Genomic DNA, 6,000 nt, shown 5'->3' with positions numbered 1-6,000 from the left:
GGGGGGGCGGGGCCGCGCCGCGGCTCCCGAGCTTAAAGGCGCCGCAGCTGCGGCGCCCCTCCCCACGGGGTCTGCGGGCACGCGAGCGGTCCCCTAAGCCCGGAGACCAGCCCCCTGGCCTTCGCTCGGCCTCAGCGCTGCCGCCCAGAACCCACTACAACTCTCCCAGGGGCCCGACCAAGACACTTCTGGGTCCCTATCCCGGAGCTCCCAGTTCTGTGCCTGTCCCAAGAGCTATCCTCGGGGGCGTCCCGCTCCAGGGATCCTCTCCCCTACATTCCCGCAGTCTCCCGGGGATGGAGCGGAGGAAAGGGGCGATCAAGCTGGGCCGAAGTCCTGTCGACTCCTCTAATTCATGAACAACTCCCAGCGAGTTCAGCAAACGCGAACTGAACACCTACTCCGTGCCATTCCCTGTGCGCCTAGGTGGTCACCGTTTCAGGCGGCTGCACAGTCCCAAAGAGGGTTCTGCGTTTGGAGACCTGAGGGGTCGTCTCACTCCAGCAGGCCTGAGAGGGAAAGCAGAACTAGGCAGCTGCGAAGGTAGGAAGGCCCAGGGCCGTGCCACCCCCCGCGAGCTAGGTTGTAGAAATCCCCAAAAGGACCGGCCCTGGGAAGAGACAGCGGGACCTTTAAGAAAGCTTTACAAGCGGAGTGGTGACAGGCGCGGAGTGAAGCGCCACGTGACTTTTCCCCAGGACGGGATGGGAGGGAGGGGCCCCCTCTGTAATCTGCTCTCCTCCCACCTTTCCTAACTCACGAATCAACTTTAATGACAGGCGGGACGCACCACGCAGAGCGCCAATCGCTGCCGAAGGAGCGGGGCAGAGGGAAGGCGGGGCCCGCCAAAAGTTCCACCCAGCGCGGGCTGGGCGGGGCCTCAGCGGCACTGGCTGCGGGTGGCAGGCTGGCTGGCTCGGCGGAGGAGGTGAATGGAGCCGCAGGTAGCCCTGGAACAAAGCGGCTCCACCAGCGCGGCGCGCGTGCGCGGGGCCTGCCGCGCTTTCCCTACGGAGTCAGGGCTGTCTGCGCTGGGGACGGAGTCCCTGGCTGATCCTGCAGTCCGTCCGGTCCGTTCCCGGCCCGGCAGAGTGCGCCCACCTCCTTGGGGCTTACGCCCTCCTACTCTGCCCGAGGCTGGGCGGCTCCCCGCCACCCTGCCTCTACATCCAGGGGGGAATTAGGGTCAGAGATGAATGGCGGTGGTGCCTGAGATTTGCCAGAGTGCGTGCCTCTGGAACCCGAAGGATTTGAGCTTTCAGACCAGGTAGAGGAGCGGCCCTGCGGCATTCCCCGCTACCCATCTCCCCACCTAACGCCCTTTTGTCCTCGCGGAGGAGTTTACCAGAAGGTTTCATCCCAACTGCAGGGCTGTGTCGCAGAGGAGCAGGGATCTCTTCCACGGTTTCACTTCCGGAAAGACCAGAGTATTGCAGTCATAGATGGTCTTATCACCCGAGATGCTAGGCCCAGGGAGGTGATAGGAAAAGCAGGTCTCTGGCTTCCCACGCAGGCTTGTCCTAGGGTTGCTGGGCAGCACCTTCTTGCCTGGGGATCCGGAACGCGTGGAAAGGGCTCCCCGAGCCTGAGGGGCTCAGATGCTCACTCTGCTCTGCTACTTGCTGATAAGTTGTGGTTCTCACCTCTCTGGGCCTCAGGTCTCCCCATGTGGGAGGGTGCTGGGCCCGACAGCACCCAAACAGTCCATCCCAACTCTGTCAGCCGGAGAAGGCAGTAGTCCAGGTGCTGGTCGGCAGGGACAGCACTCAAACGAAGAGTCCTGGGATTGACTCCTCTGCACTTCCAATGAAGGGGCAACAGGTGCCACCCCTTTGTCAGGGAACTAAGATCCCACATGCTGGGCTGTGCAGCCAACTAATAGACAAAAAAGAGAGGTCTGAGCAGACACACATGGGAGAGGACCTCCTCGCCAACGAGGCATTCCTCAGTGGGCTTGTTGGGGGCCTGTTGGAGTGTGGACTACAGCAGTGTTCTCATTAGTGGGAACCCAACGGAGAGGGGACTCTCTGTGCCCCTCCCAGGAGAGGGAAAGAGCCCCACCTTCCCATAATTCGCTTGTGATGGCTTCCTATTCTTCCCACTGCGGACTCCTCTCCGACAGCCACCCTGGAGGAGAGGCCTGTGAGGATGCGGGGAACTGGGAAGACTCCCTGGGGGTGGGGGCTTCCTCCTGTAGTACAGGACAAGGGACAGCATCTGGGGAGGGAGGGGGTGACAGTGGCAGAAAATCAGCCTGGCCACCTGACATGCAGCGCGGTCCCGGGCCTGGTCACCCTGGCTGGAGAAGAGCCCAAGGCCTTGGTTCCTGAGTGGAAGCCCTGCCTCCAGCCTTGAACAGCTGGACACAATGCATAAAGTGATCCCAGCAGGGCTGCCCCTGAGTGTTGGGGGAAGGGCCGTGGACAGACACAGAACCCTGTGATGTACATACACGGCTCAGAGCCTGACAGGAACTTGGTTAGGGTCCAACAGCAGACTCCAGAGCTGCCCTTGCCCAGGGCCTTGCTCTGCAACTGTGAGCCTCTCAGGGATCCTGGAAGAGGGGACTGGGTGGCCTGGGATCAAAGGCATTCCTCCTCTTCAGGAATGTGGCTTTTCCCGCCCTTCCAGGTTCAGATCCTTCCTCACCTGCAGCCCCTGGAAGAGATGCCCCACTCACTAGGGTCTCCTGGACGGGCAGGGTGGGTCCCTGGCGGTAAGTGGGGAGCTGTGGGTGGGTGTGGAGTTGTCTGCGGAATGGACCCCTCTCCCACATGCCTCAGGCCTCTGCACACACTTTCCTCAGCCTGGACAGTTTTTGCACTCTTTGTCCATCTTCTAGAAGAATATCCCAGCTTATAGATTCTCTAGGCCAGGTGATCCCAGGACCCTGCCCCCATCTTTGCTCTGGACTCTTATCACAGTCATAGTCAGAGCCCACCACCCCCCCCCTTTCGTATGTCCCAGTGGCCTGTCTCCCTTCCCCAAGTCACTCCTCCTGCCACCTCTGCCTCATCCCTTAGTTGCCAGGCCTGAACCCAATAGACACGTTTGGAGCCATCCGCCCTGTCTGCACACATTCAGCCCCAGAACCACATGGTGGAGGGGCCTTCACAGGGGGCAAAGCTTGGTTGTGACAGCGGGAGCTCTGATGTGAACTGAATAGAACTGGTGTGCACCACCCCAGCCGCCCCCCACCCCATGTCCATGTGGCATGGTGACCCGGGAACGGTGTCACCAAGCATAAGCATCTTGGAAGTGAGCCTCCCTCTCCCCTCTGGTGCCCCTGGATTTCTTAGAGGTGAGCCACCATGTTTTTAATGGCACGGGCAGGAGCAGGGAGGGTTGTCCGTTCCTGGCCCTCACATCCCAGCACAGATTTGAGGTGAGCTCCTGCTTGCTTCCATGAGGGCAGATTTTCCCGCTGTGAGAGCTGAGCAGAGGCAGGGGCTGGGCACCCAGTCCAGGGTGCCTGCTCTGGTGACAGAGCCAGTCTCTACCCAGGACCACTCCACAGGCTGGAGATGTGCCATCCAGAGCCCTGCCTAAGACCCAGACTAGCGGTCTCTCTGCTTGCCCCTGAACCTTGGGACAGCCGTCTCCACATACCCTGGTGAGGTGCTTGTCTGGGTTGCAGTCAGAACAGCTAGTGTCTAAGCCAGGACAGGAGTGGACTGTGAAAGGCCTGGCAACTCTCCTGTTCCGGACAGAACTCCTGGTTGTACACATCTGTGTGTGTGCACATACACGTACACACACTCTTAAGGACACAATACAGGCCCACACACACAGATCTATGTGTTCACACATACATGCTCATAGGCACAGATGTGTGTGCAGAAAGACACAGAACACCAATCCCTGGTGTCCAGTGCTCGGGACAAGGATTTGATCCCTGGTGGGGAAACTAAGATTCCACATGCCGTGGAGCAACTAAGCCTGTGAGCCACAACTACGGAGCCCACATGCTCTGGAGCCCACGTGCCACAACTGAGACCTGACATAGCAAAAATAAAATAATTTAAAAAATATATACAAATACAGTTAACTGGTTGGGGTTGGAGCCAGACCCTTAGGTAAGGCATTCCCTTCCTAGGCCTTGGTTTCCTCATCTGTAAGATGGACAGCCAAGCCCTGCTTTGCTCACCGCACAGGGGAACCTGGGGTGGTGCAGGGCCAAGGAGGTGAGCGCTGCACTGGCGTGAGGGCAAACGGTACAGCCGTTGTGCTGGGACCAGGGCTGCTGGATGTCGGCCCCAGGGCAGCCAGCCGTGAGCAGGGCTTGAAATGTTCACTTGCCCAGGCTGACCAGCCCGGCGGACCCCCCCTTCTTGAGGGGAACCCCAGGCCTGAGAGAGCTTGGAACAGAGGGCAGGTGGGGTCATGAGAAAGGCCTGGCTGGGCCATGAGCAGGACTTGAAATGTTCACTTGCTCACACAGGGGAGGTCACGGAGGCAGGATACCCAGCCTGCTGTACCCCAACTCCTGCAAGCTCAACTGCCCATAAGTAGGTAGAGAGTGGAAGTGCACTCTCGTGCAGAAATACCCAACACACATGTGCACATACTCTCTGTGTTTTATAGACAGAGTATGTCTGGGCACTTGCCACCCAGTTAAGAAGGGTGCCCACAGAGAACCCAGAGGGGTTGTTACAGGCCAGTGGAATCCATGGTCACCTGGGCCCACCCTTCCCTACTGGCCCGGGTTGGGGTGTTCTGGGCTGACTAGTTCTGGATGGAGTGGAAGGATCTATCCCTGCCTGCCTCCCAGCAGGGAATGCCAGGCCCCGGTGATGGCAGAGTTGCACGGACAGGCTGCTGCCTGGGACAGCTCTGCAACTGCAGAGCCAGCCTATCCAGTGTCCTCCCGCCCGGCCCAGGTGTTGAGTCCTTGGGGAGCAGGGGGAAGAGTGGCTCACACCCGGGAGAACCAGAGGACAAAAGCCAGCAGGATGGAAGCCAGGGCAGAGCTCTGGGAACTCCCCAAGGAGCCTGGAGAAGGCAGAGGTGGGGAAGCTCCCCTCCCATGCGGGCTCATTTTTTGAGAACCTGCCCTGGACAAGGGAGTGTGGGAACCTCAGAGGGAGACGACGGATGTCATCCTCTCTCTCCCAGCTGCCCACCCAGCAGCAACTGCAGGCCCTCAGCCAGGGCTACTCATTTGAGAGTGTGGCTTTCCTGGCCACACACCAGCCCAGAGGGTCAGCTGCTTGGCCACGATTCTTCCCGGGCAGGCATTACTAGTCAACCACAGCACTTGCTGCACCATACTCAGGCCTCAAAACCAGTTGATTACCTGTGGTAGTCAAGGGAGACAAAACCTATTTGCTGAATTCCCAATTCCTAGCTGGACCAGCTCGCTTCACCCTGACCTCCTCCTGCTTCCTACTCAGTGCCCCAGACAAAGCACCCCTGCCTCCACACACTTCCTCCCCTGCAGGGTCCAGCATTTCCACTCTCTACCTACTTATGGGCAGCTGAGCTTGCAGGAGTTGGGGTACAGCAGGGCTGGGTATCCTGCCTCTGCGACCTCCCCTGTGTGAGCCTCCTTGCATCACCAGAGTCCCCCATGAGTCACCCAGAGACCTGGGCCCAGCCAGGCCTTTCTCATGACCCCACCTGCCCTCTGTTCCAAGCTCTCTCAGGCCTGGGGTTCCCCTCAAGAAGGGGGGGTCCGCCGGGCTGGTCAGCCTGGGCAAGTGAACATTTCAAGCCCTGCTCACGGCTGGCTGCCCTGGGGCCGACATCCAGCAGCCCTGGTCCCAGCACAGCGGCTGTACCGTTTGCCCTCACGCCAGTGCAGCGCTCACCTCCTTGGCCCTGCACCACCCCAGGTTCCCCCGTGCGGTGAGCAAAGCAGGGCTTGGCTGTCCATCTTACAGATGAGGAAACCAAGGCCTAGGAAGGGAATGCCTTACCTAAGGGTCTGGCTCCAACCCCAACCAGTTAACTCACCTACCCACAGCGCCTGCAATGAGTCACGGTGGCCAAGGTGATGGG

This window comes from Bison bison, unplaced genomic scaffold (assembly GCF_000754665.1).
Source record: "Bison bison bison isolate TAMUID 2011002044 unplaced genomic scaffold, Bison_UMD1.0 scf7180017864304, whole genome shotgun sequence".
Taxonomy (NCBI): domain Eukaryota; kingdom Metazoa; phylum Chordata; class Mammalia; order Artiodactyla; family Bovidae; genus Bison; species Bison bison.
The sequence above is the reverse complement of the archived record's forward strand: the minus strand, read 5'-3'. Positions refer to the sequence as shown.